This window comes from Oncorhynchus nerka, linkage group LG20, assembly GCF_034236695.1.
Source record: "Oncorhynchus nerka isolate Pitt River linkage group LG20, Oner_Uvic_2.0, whole genome shotgun sequence".
Lineage (NCBI taxonomy): Eukaryota > Metazoa > Chordata > Actinopteri > Salmoniformes > Salmonidae > Oncorhynchus > Oncorhynchus nerka.
In genome coordinates this window covers 42,678,855-42,695,291 of record NC_088415.1, presented here as the reverse complement: position 1 = coordinate 42,695,291, position 16,437 = coordinate 42,678,855, and the positions used below count along the sequence as shown (strand labels likewise).

Below are 16,437 nucleotides of genomic sequence, written 5' to 3'. Positions count from 1 at the left end.
GATGACCTTTGGTTACAGTACACACACACACAAATACAGGCTGACACAGTTGGACCATACTTTTCTGACAAAGAAGGGTAGTGACACTCTGTCTACTATAAAGGTCAGGATGTGTCTGAAGCTGAATAGTCTTTCACCTTTCAGGTTTGAGTGCATCCCAAATGACACCCTATTCTCTATGGGTCCTGGTCAAAAGTAGTACACTATATAGGGAATATGGTGCCATTTGGGATGCACCCTGAGTCTCCATGCCTTCTCACTGTGACATCATCCCTGCTGTCCACCTCTCTACTGTACCCATAGTCCCCTAGACCACCTAACCCTCCCTCATTCACCTAGCCCTCTCAACCCAGCCTTTTTCTGTCTTTCTCTCCCCTTCCTTCCATCTGGCACCTAACCCCCCTGACCCAGCACTCGGTGGCATTTCAGAGAAGGCAGGTGGCTACTGACTCTGTTTGGTCACCTGGCCAGATTGTAGCCACCTCTGGAGCATGTCCTCATCCTCTAAAGGCATCCCTTAACTTACCATGCCCAAGAGGAAGGAAGGCCTAGAGCCAGATGGTCTGACCAACTGGAAGACAACCTACACAACCTGGGACTCAACACCACATCACGCTGGGACCTGGCCCGGGAACTGGGTGGCACAGAAAGCCAAATATCCAGTCTCTACTCTCCAAGGAGCTAGTGAAGGTGAGCGAGGTGGCAACCACCACATTTCAACCCTCATACCTTTGGACCGTCATTATTCCACATGCCCTGCAGTGAATTTGGAACATTTAAACCCTAGAGGTATTCTCTCTGTGCTCCTCAGAAAGCTATGAAAGGTTGTTGAATGGCTATGGTAAACCTTTGAAAGATATGTTTTCCAACCTGTTATTTTCCCAGAGGGAATTCAACATAAAAGTAGAGATAGATTAAGAGAAAGATGAGATATTGAAAGATGTGCCTGAATAAAGTCAGTTTCATGTTTTAGGTCCTTTGTTTTACGTCTCAAAAGAACAGGTGCAAGATGTTCAAAGGTGCAACGGCAAACCCTTAGTAAGTGAGACCCTTGAAGTCAATGTGTTCTGACAGGAAATTGCCTAAATCACTGGTTATATCATTTCTTAGTCGTCAGATCATTTGTAAAAAGTTAATTCCTGTGTTTTTAAAGGCCTTCCCACTGGGCATAGACGTCAGTTTAATGTCTAGTTTGGTTGAGTTGTCAACGTGAAATCAACAACAAAAAATATCACCCTGTTATTGGATTTAGGTTAAAAGTTAGGTTAAAAAAAGGAAATTAACTTACGTTGATTACTTTTTGCAAATCCAATGAGTTTTCCACATTGATTCAACGTCATCGCATTCAATTCTGTTGTTGAAATGACGTGGAAACAACATTGATTCAACCAGTTTTTGCCCAGTGGGTTGTGAACCTGCTCATTTGTGAAGCCAAGTTTGCCCTATTGGCCCCATGTTCAATGACACATTCTATGCAAAACCTTCCTGCTTTGCATATCAATGATATGCAAAGATCCTACATTATCTCAAACACTGACATAGTATGAGTCCCATTCAATTAATAGGCCTAATGTAGGTCTCCTATTCTCTTCCCCCATAACTGGAGTCACGGTTGCAATAATAATCTGTCTTTATTGGTCTCAATTAAATGTCAGACAGCATCAATAAAATGCTGTTGCTACTTGCATGTGGTATCAAATCAATCTGTTTGAGAGTGCAGTGTTGGGCTTCTTCCTAAATTGTACCCCTTTTCCTATATAGTGCACTACCAGGGCCAGATTAATGCGGGGGCTGAAGCCCCTGGGCCCAGGCCTGTGGGGGGCTCAAGAGGAAGCAGGGAGGTGACCAAGAACCTGATGGTCACTCTGACAGAACTCCAGAGCTCCTCTGTGGAGATGGGCGAAACTTCCAGATGGACAACCATCTCTACAGCACTCCACCAATCAGGCCTTCATGGTAGAGTGGCCAGATGGAAGTTACTCCTCACTAAAAGGCACATGACAGCCCGCATGGAGTTTGCCAAAAGGCATCTAAAGGACCCAGACCATGAGAAACAAGATTCTTTTGTCTGATGAAACCAACACTGAAATCTTCGGCCTGAATGCCAAGCGTTTCTGGAGGAAACCTGGCACCATCCCTACGGTAAAGCATGGTGGGGGCGGCATCATGCGTTGGGGATGTTTTTCAGCGGCAGGGACTGGAAGACTAGTCAGGATCAAGGCAAAGATGAACGGAGCAAAGTACAGAGAAATCCTTGATGAAAAACCGCTCCAGAGTGCTCAGGACCTCAGACTGGGGCTAAGGTTCACCTTCCAACAGGACAACGAACCTAAGCACACAGCCTAAACAATGCAGGAGTGGCTTCGGGACAAGTCTCTGAATGTCATTGAGTGGCCCGGCCAGAGCCTAAACTTCGAACATCTCTTGAGACCTGAAAATAGCTGTGCAGCGACGCTCCCCATCCTCCAACCTGACAAAGATTGAGAAGATCTGCAGAGAAGAATGGGAGAAACTCCCCAAATACAGGTGTGCCAAGCCCCGAGATGCTGGCCTTCTAAGCAGAGTTGCAAAGGAAAAGCCATATCTCTGACTGGCCAATAAAAAGAAAAGATTAAGATGGGCAAAATAACACAGACACTGGACAGGGGAACTCTGCCTAGAAGGCCAGCATCCCGGAGTCGCCTCTTCAGTGTTGACGTTGAGACTATTGTTTTGCGAGTACTATTTAATGAAGGTGCCAGTTGAGGACTTGTGAGGCGTCTGTTTCTCAAACTACACCCTAATGTACTTGTCCTCTTGCTCAGTTGTGCACTGTGGCCTCCCACTCCTCTTTCTGTTCTGGTTAGAGCCAGTTTACGCTGTTCTGTGAAGGGAGTAGTACACAGCGTTGTCCCAGATCTTCAGTTTCTTGGCAATTTCTCGCGTAGATTAGCCTTCATTCCTCAGAACAGGAATAGACTGACGAGTTTCAGAAGAAAGTTATTTGTTTCTGGCCATTTTGAGCCTGTAATCGAACCCACAAATGCTAATGCTCCAGATACTCAACTAGTCTAAAGGGCAGTTTTATTGCTTCTTTAATCAGAACAACAGTTTTCAGCTGTGCTAACATAATTGCAAAAGGGATTTCTAATGATCAATTAGCCTTTTTAAAATGATAAACTTGGATTAACTAACACAACGAGCCATTGGAACACAGGAATGATGGTTGCTGATAATGTGCCTCTGTACGCCTATGTAGATATTCCATTCAAAATCAGCCATTTCCAGCTACAATAGTCACTTGCAACTAAATGTCTACACTATATTTCTGATCAATTTGATGTTATTTTAATGGACAAAATTGTGCTTTTCTTTCAAAAACAAGGACATTTGTAAGTGACCCCAAACCTTTTGAGCGGTAGTGTATACTAAATATAGTTCTTCCTAATATTGTACAATCTGTGGCGCTTCATTTTCCTGGACTATTGTTAGTCTGAAGTCAGGACCAGATTGATTTCCGTTTGTCAGAGTAGCAACTCATTTTGGTCATTGTGGAATTAAAAGAAGATTCAGCTAATGTCTCCTGTCATGTGAAAGGGGAATTTCACCCTGGGGGAATCTGGGCTTGTTTTCATAATGTCTGAGGCATTTCTAGGACAGTGAGGTGTGTTTCACACATAATTACCCAGGAGATCAAAAAAATACACCTAGTCCTGCTTTGTGGCATTTCAAAGGCTCAATGTTCTACTGATCACACTATGCGTTTTTGGGGTGTAAATATGGTTGTCCTTATTCGATAGAGCCATTGGACATCTTTCAGCAATGTTCCTATAGGTGGATTCATTAGCAAATATACAAGCAGACACATTTTTTTCCAGTCTGAAAGACTAGAACTTGTTGGGCTGAGTTTATTAACCTTACAGCAGTTAACCTTACAGCAGTGTTGGGTGATTTGGAAAACCATAGTCAGTCAATAAATAATATAATATTCTTAGGAAAGGTTTATCTTTAGCTCACAATCTGTGGATACTATTATGATTAGAAAAGGTTCAAAATCTATGTAAAGCATCACAGCACAACTGAAAAATTTATACATGTACAACTAGTCTACCCTAATGTTGATGTTCTGCTGGCACGGTTCAACTGTTGTTCAAACTGTACAATAGAGTATGTTTTTTTGTTGTCTTGCAGACAATAACGTTTAATGCCTGGGCTTCTTCCTGAAGTGGATTCTCGATACAGAAACATAATTCTGTTGTCTGCATGTGTCATTGTAGCAGAACTGTATCCCGTGAACTGTATCCCCCTCGAGGGATTAGACATTATGATGGATTTCAAGCAGATGAGGAGCTGAATGACAGTTTGATCATGACAACACTCCTCCCACAGCTTTACAATTATTCCCTGAATTTACTGTAGGTTTCTTTTGGAATTGCAATTTTATCATGACCACCTCTCCTATCTGCTGATCACCAGTTCTTTTATATACACATTGTTACACCAGATAATGTGATTTAACTAAAGATTTTTGGTATCCATTACTGGGAGTCACAGGATATGTATTTTCAACCAACCTTAGCAATGTCCTCGAATCAGAGGAAACGGGAGTCATAAAATGTCAAATGCTCCCGTTATTAAAATAAATGCTTTTTTTTGCTCCAAAAAGATGGTGTGCCACCATCCGTGTCTTCTCACTCATTGATAGACAGGTCTCTGTCATCATGACACTCAGCACTTTGGAGTGGACACCCACCTGTCTCAATCAATGGGAGAAGACTTGAAATAGCCAAGATGTCTGCTAAAATATTGAGGAACTCACATTATCTGGTGTAACTACAGTTCTCAGCACGTGTGTGTCCCTACACCTGAGACACACTGAACTGTACTATGCTGTTCATACTATATATATATATATATTTGAATGTTACTTTTACCATATAACGTTGTTGAATACCCAGTTCTCTTGAGTTAGCATTACATAGTGTACATTCTCCTGTATTTTAATGTTGACAAATAAACATGATTTGATATCTGAATGTCTAGCATTTTTTTATGCTACAGAGCCATGTACAGCTTCGAGGAGAAAAGGCACTTAATCGCTCTCATACACAATACATTTACTGTCTAAGCACAACCGAAAACCCCTTCCTCATCTCAAAGTACTGTCTGTAAAACCTCCCCCAGCCCATTTGACTTTGAGCGGTCATTCTTGTCAATAGTAGCCTTTTGCAGGGGAATTGTTTTGACATGTTTTTGTACTGTGTTTCGGGAATAATGAGGTGGTTGTGTCATTACTGTTGTCGTGTTGATTTTAAACCGTTCAGTATCCCTGGATGGTTTCTGTCCCACAATCTTGTTGTGCTCCATAAACGCAAGGTGTGTCCGCTCCCTCGTGCTTGTGTACCCAAAATGCCCCCGCTTCAGGGTATTTCTCAGCAGGGCACTGTCGAACGACTCCAGATAACCTGAGTTTTACAAAAGCTAAAAAGAGAAGAGGGGTAGATGCAATTGATTATATGGTCTGGAAGGTAATCTGTGGTCCAAGGGTACCTCTAACCACTTGTAACCCCATAACACAAACCATACAAACACTACCCAATTCATGTTTATGCCATGCTTACTGTAAATTCAGCTAGCTTAGCCTTCAGCTTGTAAATATTTTGGCCAATTTACCTTCACCTTGTGCAGCGCTAGGGGTTGGAAGCACGTATTGGTAGAATCAGGTTCTGTACCAGCTACAACAAAATACACAACAATACACAATTGAACCACCCCACTAATTGAATTGATCTCTTTTAGACTGGCTAGCTACGCATACCTAACATGGACATTTCAATATTATCCGTTTGCTGTTAGCTAGCTAGCATCACTAAAAAGGCAGCAAGATTGCAAGCCAGCTATACCAACCATAGATGATTTATATGATTTATCCTGTACACATTCATCATTGCACACAGAGTGATTTACCTACTGTATATCGACAATTTTATTTTTAGTTACGGAGTGTTTACCAGACAAGGGCGAGAATAGAAGGCTACCAAATTGAGACACTCTTTATTTGGTAACGTTAGCTAACGTTAGTCAAAGATAGAACGAGCAAACAAACATGTTTACTCTGCCGAAGGCAGCTATCAGTCTAGCAGTGGCTACCATGGCATTGGCGAAATTGATTGACAGTGTGTATACCAAAAGATACCTATATGATTTAGCTGATGGAATTCAGAGTTCAATATTTCTTTTAAACAAAGCCCCGGGGGCCTATAATTTCTTTATCTGGCCCTGTGCACTACCATAGAGTAGCGCACTATGTAGGGGTTAGGGTGCCATTTTGGAATGTAGACATTCATATCTGACAGACAGACAGACAGGGTAGCACTCTGGGCCGTGAGAGAGAACTAAATCAGAGTCCTTTCCCTTCGATTAGTGAGTGATTAACGCCGGGTAGAGACAGCTGGGCGACCTTACAGCCACATAATGACCTTAACCCGATCAATGGAGAGAGCACTGAGCCACAGCAGCAGGAACACAACAGCAAAAACAGTTCAGCTAAGTTCAGACCCCCTCTCTTGGAACTGTCTGACCCTGGAAAGAGTGTTACATCTGTAGCACTTTCAGTTTCTCTGTTGAACATTATTTTTCTCTACTTTCTTTTTCTTTTCTCTAATCCCTTTCATACTAAGAGGTTTATCCGTCAACTTTATCATACTGCCAACTTTTTTTCAGCCTTTTCTTTATATCTAGAAGGTATTGGCGGTTGTCACGTTCTGACCTTTATTTCCTTAGTTTTGTCTTTATTTTAGTATGGTCAGGGCGTGAGTTGGGGTGGGCAGTCTGTGTTTTTCTATGTTGGGGTTTTGAGTTCAGCCTAGTATGGTTCTCAATCAGAGGCAGGTGTCGTTAGTTGTCTCTGATTGAGAATAATTTTTATTGATTTATTTTATTTCACCTTTATTTAACCAGGTAGGCTAGTTGAGAACAAGTTCTCATTTGCAACTGCGACCTGGCCAAGATAAAGTGTAGCAATTCGACACATACAACACAGAGTTACACATGGGATAAACAAAACATACAGTCAATAATACAGTAGAACAAAAGAAAACAAAAAGTCTATATACAGTGAGTGCAAATGAGGTAAGTTAAGGAAATAAATAGGCCATGGTGGCGATGTAATTACAATATAGCAATTAAAACACTGGAATGGTAGATCGGCAGAAGATGAATGTGCAGGTAGAGATACTGGGGTGCAAAGGAGAAAAATAAATAAATACCAGTATGGGGATGAGGTAGGTAGATAGATGGGCAGTTTACAGATAGGCTAAGTACAGGTGCAATGTTTTGTAAACTGCTCTGACAGCTGGTGCTTAAAGCTAGTGAGGGAGATGTGAGTCTCCAGCTTCAGAGATTTTTGCAATTCGTTCCAGTCATGGGCAGCAGAAAACTGGAAGGAAAGACCAAAGGAGGAATTGGCTTTGAGGGTGACCAGTGAGATATACCTGCTGGAGCGCAAGTTACGAGTGGGTGCTGCTATGGTGACCAGTGAGCTGAGATAAGGCGGGGCTTTACCTAGCAGAGACTAGTAGATAACCTGTAGCCAGTGGGTTTGGCGACGAGTATGAAGCGAGGGCCAACCAACGAGAGCGTACAGGTCGCAATGATGGGTAGTGTATGGGGCTTTGGTGACAAAACGCATGGCACCGTGATAGACTGCATCCAGTTTGTTGAGTAGACTGTTGGAGGTTATTTTATAGATGACATCACCGAAGTCGAGGATCGGTAGGATGGTCAGTTTTACGAGGGTGTTTGGCAGCATGAGTGAAGGATGCTTTGTTGCGATATAGGAAGCCGATTCTAGATTTAATTTTGGATTGGAGATGCTTAATGTGAGTCTGGAAGGAGAGTTTACAGTCTAACCAGAAACCCAGGTATTTGTAGTTGTCCACGTATTCTAAGTCAGAGCCGTCCAGAGTAGTGATGCTGGACGGGCGAGCAGGTGCGGGCAGCAATCGATTGAAAAGCATGCATTTAGTTTTACTTGCGTTTAAGAGCAGTTGGCGGCCACGGAAGGAGAGTTGTATGGCATTAAAGCTCGTCTGGAGGTTAGTTAACACAGTGTCCAAGGAGGGTCCAGAAGTATACAGAATGGTGTCGTCTGCATAGAGGTGGATCAGAAAATCACCAGCAGCAAGAGCAACATCATTGATGTATACAGAAAAGAGAATCGGCCCGAGAATTGAACCCTGTGGCACACCCATAGAGACTGTCAGAGGTCCAGACAACAGGCTCTCCGATTTGACACACTGAACTCTATCAGAGAAGTAGTTGGTAAACCAGGCGAGGCAATCATTTGAGAAACCAAGGCTGTCGAGTGCCAATAAGAATGTTGTGAGTCGAAAGACTTGGCCAGGTCGATGAATACGGCTGCACAGTAATGTCTCTTATCGATGGTGGTTATGATGTTGTTTAGAACCTTGAGCGTGGCTGAGGTGCACCCATGACCAGCTCTGAAACCACATTGCATAGCGGAGAAGGTATGGTGGGATTCGAAATGGTCAGTAATCTGTTTGTTAACTTGGCTTTCGAAGACCTTAGAAAGACAGGGTAGGCTAGATATAAGTCTGTAGCAGTTTGGGTCTAGAGTGTCACCCCCTTTGAAGAGGGGGATGACCGTGGCAGCTTTCCAATCTTTGGGAATCTCAGACGATATGAAAGAGTTTACTTAGGTAGCCTGGGTTTCACTTTTGAGTTGTGGGTGTTTGTTTTCCGTGTGTGTGTTTGTTGCCACACGGTACGGTTTCGGTTTTGTTCGTTTCACGTTTATTGTTTTGTAGTGTTCAGTTTGTCTGTAAATGAACGTTATAGACACTTACCACGCTGCGCATTGGTCCTCCGATCCTTCTCGCAGAAGAGGAGGAGGAAAGCCGTTACAGCGGTATCAAACCCTAAACTTTTATTTCTGCCAAAATACCTTTTCTTCCTCATGGCAATCATTTCAGTAAAGTGATGCCAATGGCTTTAAAAGGCTCTGCATGGTGAATCCGATGTCTGCAGTGGCTGTACAGAATTTACTGTGATGCGGCCTCGGCAGAAGTCAGAGCATTCATACTTCTGGTGCTTCAGGGAGCTGTCATACGCATCCAATACATTTGTCTGCACCGGGCAACCAATCATGTCTATGCAGAGCCCTCTGCATTGTTAACGCCAATTTATGCTTGATCTGGTAATGCGCTCCGGAGGCTCCATACAGAGGATGTGATGCAATTGCGGAGCCTCCGGAGGCTTGTGAAGACCAAATCAAGCTCCGTACCACATCGCCGTGCGCCTCCCAAATTTTGTAACAATGTGGAGGGCTCAGTATAGCTCCGCATTGACATAATTGGTTGACAGTATGTTGGGGCGGTACATCCTGTATAGACACAAACTCACTTCCTTGATAACAAACATGGGGCATTTTGATGAAAGTCTATCAGAGAAAGTTCACAAATAAAAAAAACATCTTTATGATACCTTGTGTAGGGATTTCAATGCTGTCCGGAGGCTCCATATGGAGGGTGTGACGCAATTACGGAGCCTCCGAAGGTTTGCAGAGGCTAAATGGAGCTCCATACCCAACCATACCAGACAGCCGTGTGCCTCCCAAATTGCCTCCCAATGCTCTGCATTGACATGATTGGTTGACGATAGGTGGGGACGGGAGGTCCTGTATAAACACACTTCCTTCACAACAGCTCTGCTCTGCTCCACGAAGTGCAAGAAGAATTCATGTCCTGAGTTCTACCGAGGCCGGATCACAGTAAATGCCGTAGGGCCACTGCAGATGTCAGATTGAGTCTTTTTTAAGCTGGTAGCATAGCTAGCATATAGAAATTGATGCTGGTAGGGAAAGTAGTTTTTAACTGTAATGCAGCTGATTGGTAATTATGGCATGGACATGTATTGGGGTTGACATCCATACAGCATTATACTCCAATTTTTACCTCAACATAGAGTGTAATACACATATAAACAATAGCCTAAATGTAGGCAAATTTTTCTGGGGGCAATGAGGAGATTCGGGTTGGAAAACGGTGCAGTCTTTTTACTTCATGCTATCTTGGCTGAGCCTATATGTCAAGCACCGGGAAATGGACTAACATCTCAGAGGTAAAAGCTTTTGTCTTTTCGTTTAGCCAGTCGCTTGTAATTAGCTGGATGGGGATAGAGATTAGCCCTGAATCACTAGGGGTGGTGCGGTGCAGACCAGTTTATTGGACGCATACAGTGCACTCGGAAACTATTCAGACCCCTTGACCTTTAACACATTTTGTTACGTTACAGCCTTATTCTAAAATCGATTAAAATATTTTTTTTCCCCTCATCAATTTACAAACAATACCCCATAATGACAAAGCAAAAGCAGGTTTTTAGAAATGTTTTCAAATGTATAAAAAAAAATATATATTTACATACAGTGGGGAGAACAAGTATTTGATACACTGCCGATTTTGCAGGTTTTCCTACTTACAAAGCATGTAGAGGTCTGTCATTTTTATCAAAGGTCCACTTCAACTGTGAAAGACGGAATCTAAAACAAAAATCCAGAAAATCACATTGTATGATTTTTAAGTAATTAATTTGCATTTTATTGCATGGCATAAGTATTTGATCACCTACCAACCAGTAAGAATTCCGTCTCTCACAGACCTGTTAGTTTTTATTTAAGAAGCCCTCCTGTTCTCCACTCATTACCTGTATTAACTGCACCTGTTTGAACTCGTTACCTGTATAAAAGACACCTGTCCACACACTCAATCAAACAGACTCCAACCTCTCCACAATGGCCAAGACCAGAGAGCTCTGTAAGGACATCAGGGATAAAATTGTAGACCTGCACAAGGCTGGGATGGGCTACAGGACAATAGGCAAGCAGCTTGGTGAGAAGGCAACAACTGTTGGCGCAATTATTAGACAATGGAAGAAGTTCAAGATGACAGTCAATCACCCTCGGTCTGGGGCTCCATGCAAGATCCCACCTCGTGGGGCATCAATGATCATGAGGAAGGTGAGGGATCAGCCCAGAACTACACGGTAGGACCTGGTCAATGACCCGAAGAGAGCTGGGACCACAGTCTCAAAGAAAACCTTTAGTAACACACTACGCCATCATGGATTAAAATCCTGCAGTGCACGCAAGGTCCCCCTGCTCAAGCCAGCGCATGTCCAGGCCTGTCTGAAGTTTGCCAATGACCATCTGGATGATCCAGAAGAGGAATGGGAGAAGGTCATGTGGTCTGATGAGACAAAAATAGAGATTTTTGGTCTAAACTCCACTCGCCGTGTTTGGAGGAAGAAGGATGAGTACAACCCCAAGAACACCATCCCAACCGTGAAGCATGGAGGTGGAAACATCATTCTTTGGGGATGCTTTTCTGCAAAGGGGACAGGATGACTGCACCGTATTGAGCGGAGGATGGATGGGGCCATGTATTGTGAGATCTTGGTCAACAACCTCCTTCCCTCAATAAGAGCATTGAAGATGGGTCGTGGATGGGTCTTCCAGCATGACAATGACCCGAAACACACAGCCAGGGCAACTGAGAAGTGGCTCTGTAAGAAGCATCTCAAAGTCCTGGAGTGGCCTAGCCAGTCTCCAGACCTGAGCCCAATAGAAAATCTTTGGAGGGGGCTGAAAGTCCGGACCTTTGGCAGCAGTTACAGACTTGAGTCTTGGGTATGTCGCTACAAGCTTAGCACGCATGTATTTGGGGAGTTTCTCCCATTCTTCTCTGCGGATCCTCTAAAACTCTGTCAGGTTGGATAGCTGCACAGATATTTTCAGGTCTCTCGAGATGTTAGATCGGGTTGAAGTCCGGGCTCTGGCTGGGCCATTCAAGGACATTCAGAGACTTGTCCCGAAGCCACTCCTGGGTTGTCTTGGCTGTGTGCTTAGAGTCGTTGTCCTGTTAGAAGGTGAGGTCCTGAGCGCTCTGGAGCAGGTTTTCATCAAGGATCTCTCTGTACTTTGCTCAGTTCATCTTTCCCTCGATCCTGACTAGTCTCACAGTCCCTGCCACTGAAAAACATCCCCACAGCACGTTGCTGCCTCCACCATGCTTCACCATAGGGATGGTGCCAGGTTTCCTCCAGACATGACGCTTGGTATTCAGGCCAAAGAGTTCAATCTTGGTTTCATCAGACCAGCGAATCTTGTTTCTCCTGGTCTGAGAGTCTTTAGGTGCCTTTTGGTAAACGCCAAGTGCGCTGTCATGTGCCTTTTACTAAGGAGTGGCTTCCGTCTGGCCACTCTACCATGAAGGCCTGATTGGTGGAGTGCTGCAGAGATTGTTGTCCTTCTGGAAGGTTCGCCCATCTCCACAGAGGAACTCTGGAGCTCTGTCAGAGTGACCATTGGGTTCTTGGTTACCTTCCTGACAAGTATGGGGTCTTGATAAATCAATAGATATCAGATGTTTGTTTTCACCGAATCTATTTGGATACCATATTGGTTAGGCTACAAATAGGCTGGGAAATTGAGGTGAGTGCTGCCGATAATCATCTTACCTAGTTGGCTCATGTAGGCGTGTAGTGAGGTGCGTACTGGCGGCAGAGAAGTCAGGCGCAGGAGAGCGAAAACTGATTTACAACGGTGTCGTTTAATATCCATAAACCACCGTCAACAGAATACAATAAATGGGTCAAACAAAACCCGGTAAATACCAGCATACCGTTGCATAAACACTACAAGAAACAATTACCAACAAGGACATGGGGGGGAACAGAGGTTTAAATACACATGTAATTGATGGAATTGGAACCAGGTGTGATGGAAGACGAGACAAAACCAATGGAAAATGAAAAGTGGATCAGCGATGGCTAGAAGGTCGGTGACTTCGACCACCAAACGCCGCCCGAACAAGGAGAGGGACCAACTTTGGAGGAAGTCGCGACAAGGCCATTAGAACGTTTTACCATGTTATGTAGTTTAACAAGTGGATTCGGCTATTTTGCTCTTCACTCACACTCACTTAGTAGCCTAGGCCTACTCCTGACAAAAAGCCTGTGAAATTGCCTAATCAATTAATGTGATTTTGTTTCACTGAATCACCGTCTGTAGGCTATAGCTCATCTATTACTGATCAGAAACATTTTTGCATGCAATAATGTAGCCTAAATCAAGTGTAAGGCTATTTATTTTGCTTAATCGCCGATAGGCAACTCCAAATGCCTGCTGTCACGAACCGGCTCAAAGCCCGTAACAAAGGGAGACAACGTGGAGATAAGGAGTAGCAAAATATATATTTATTAACTAAAGCAACTAAGTATAATATACAATGGTGTGTGTAATCAGTAATCAGTAGTGTAAGTGAGTGTTTTGCATGCATGAATGTGATAATGCAGGGTGATGAAAGGTGCCAAAGCAAACAAACAAAAGGCCACCAAGAACCACAACACAATCTACAAAGGTGTCTGCATGGAGAGAGTCTCTTCCATGAATGTGGAAGAGGTCTATTTATCCTGGGAGACACCTGGCCCAGGTGTTTCCCATGTAGCTGACGACCCTCTCAACTCCGCCCACCGGCATCCTAATAAGGAAACAAGAACAAAGACAGAATACGGCAGACTGAGTGGGAGGGTAGTCACATCCCCCCCATAAAACCGGGGACCAACAAGGACCCCGGAACAACATACCAGCCTCCCGCGTCCCAAATTGACACAGGCCTCCCGCGTCCCAAATTGACACAGGCCTCCCGCGTCCCAAATTGACACAGGCCTCCCGCGTCCCAAATTGACACAGGCCTCCCGCGTCCCAAATTGACACAGGCCTCCCGCGTCCCAAATTGACACAGGCCTCCCGCGTCCCAAATTGGTGAGGGGTTATGTGTTCACACATCCACCTGCCCCAACCAACCTCCTCCTCCTCAGACCTCAGCAACCTTTGCGCATAGGAAGCAATATTTAAGAGGAAAGAAGAACACAAGACCAGGAGGGAACAGACAGGAAAGATAGAACATGACAACCCGAAACAATGGTCAGTCATGTAAACATTCAGGAACATGGCACAAGACCAACAGCTACAAACTCCAACGAAAAGAACATCAGGGTCCTTCTTAATTTTTACAACTCCCAACGATTCATAGTCACTTCCAACGATTCATAGTCACTTCCAACGATTCATAGTCACTTCCAACGAAACAGAATTTCACTAATTTCAATCATTTAAGCTTGTAGTGTTCAGCGATCTTCAACAGCTGTTCTTAAGTACATAATTCTAACAGGTCCTCTGATGGAAAGCGAATGAACTTGTATACATGAGACACCATAGTCATAAGTAAATAATCTTGCTCAACTCCTCTGCTGAGCACATCAGACCACAACCAGAGAAATGACAATCACCCTGAGCACCACAGAAGAGAGATGAGATACGGAGCTTCCCCAAAACCTACAATAACTCAACCCTAGTCTTCGTGCAGATTTGCGGTGGGTATTTACGCACACGCACTGTAGCCCGCTGGCAAGGAAATAGAACTCCCCAGCATGCTGGCAAATTCCACCAAGCCACGGACGTGCCCCCGAGACAACTGCTCAGTCCACAGACACCACACAAAAATAACAAACATTTAACCATGCCCAACATGTCCAAAATTGAAACACGTCGCTAAGCCTATCAGGGGAAAAAGGCTATAGCTCCGGGTAGCAAGTTCCACTACCCTACACAAATCTCCTACCGAGGTACACAGCCGATTTACTCACCTCCTCAGACTGACTTCCCAACAGAAAGTAGAATAAGAGTTTCCAGGCTAGGCAAGGCCTGGAAACTAACCATTATACTCTCTCCAACGCAGCACACAAACCAAACAACAAAGGCAACCAATACTGGGCCGATCACACTCAAATACCATATTCACACCAAACACGTACCTCCACGGTCTCCCAAACCAATAGTTCAAAGATCCCGGATGAGCACCCACTTGTCACGAACCGGCTCAAAGCCCGTAACAAAGGGAGACAACGTGGAGATAAGGAGTAGCAAAATATATATTTATTAACTAAAGCAACTAAGTATAATATACAATGGTGTGTGTAATCAGTAATCAGTAGTGTAAGTGAGTGTTTTGCATGCATGAATGTGATAATGCAGGGTGATGAAAGGTGCCAAAGCAAACAAACAAAAGGCCACCAAGAACCACAACACAATCTACAAAGGTGTCTGCATGGAGAGAGTCTCTTCCATGAATATGGAAGAGGTCTATTTATCCTGGGAGACACCTGGCCCAGGTGTTTCCCATTTAGCTGACGACCCTCTCAACTCCGCCCACCGGCATCCTAATAAGGAAACAAGAACAAAGACAGAATACGGCAGACAGAGTGGGAGGGTCGTCACTCTGCAGAGGTTGTGAAATATGAAGGTAAGACCCCACGCCTGCTCCCTAACAAAGCAGAGTGAGGGTAGGAAAGAGATGAAACGTGGATTTAAAAAAAAAACATGGGCCTGAGCTCTGTTTCAAAATATAACTTTATTTAAAATGACAGCTGTTCAACACATTCCCATGACACAAGTTGTGTGGGGAAAATATTTTGTTTTATTATATTCTGTAATATTCCATTGTATTCCTACTAGCCAATAGAATATATATGTGTGTTGACTGATATCGGGTAGGTGTCGTCTGTTTAAATCAATAACAAACTATTGACTTCATTTGGATGGCGCAGCCATGGCTGCACAGACCATAACATAGGCCTAACTAAACTCGAAATGTTTTATTCTATTCTTTTGAAATGACATTTTATTGGTCTCTAATGTTTCTTAGGACCTGCCCAAACGAATGAATAATGTTTTTATATTTTTTATGGAGTATATTTTCAATGGATGTATTAAAATAGATGCCCACCCACGTCTGAACACCACTACTACCACTAGCCTGTTTGTAAAGGTGTCGTTATAAACATTTTTGTTGCAGTCAAAATACCGTAAATCCTATGTGAAAGCAGTATAACACGCACACACTGTCTTTCTCTCTCAACTCCCTCTCTCTCACCCCCGCTCTCTTCTTTTCTACCTCATGGCACTCTTACACTCTTTCTATTTTTCTCTGGCCGGAATCCTAACTTGATGAACTGCTTTTCATACAAATCTCTGATTGATCTCAGTGCATGATCGACGGAAGGCACGAGTTAAGCATCAACACCTGAAGTTAGAATTGAGTTAAGTACAAACATCTAAAGTTGCGATTTAGGCTAGTCTTGCTGTCTCTCTAAAACCACACACAGACACACACTCCCTCCATCACACTTTCCATAATACTCTCTCCCTCTACTCCTTTTCTCCATCACTTTGTCGATCAAACTTCCTGTCTGTCTCTTACTGTCTCTTCCTGTCTCTCAATGCCCACGTATCCTTTCTGTTTTAGTCAATACCTTTGTTGGTCTCATTTGCTCTTTAAGCTGATGGAATTCGCTCTCTTTCTCTCTCTCTCTTTTCTG

The 16,437-nt window shown here is 43.7% G+C and overlaps 1 long non-coding RNA gene across 1 annotated transcript in view; it reads right to left on the bottom strand.

Moving 5' to 3' along the window:
- Positions 1 to 3,842: 3,842 nt before the first annotated feature.
- The window catches only part of LOC115102691 (uncharacterized), a 35,993-nt gene continuing 23,398 nt past the window's right edge, over positions 3,843 to 16,437 (bottom strand). The window contains exon 2 of the long non-coding RNA XR_003859475.2: positions 3,843 to 5,460. This is a non-coding gene — a long non-coding RNA (uncharacterized LOC115102691). The remainder of the gene's footprint in view (positions 5,461 to 16,437) is intronic.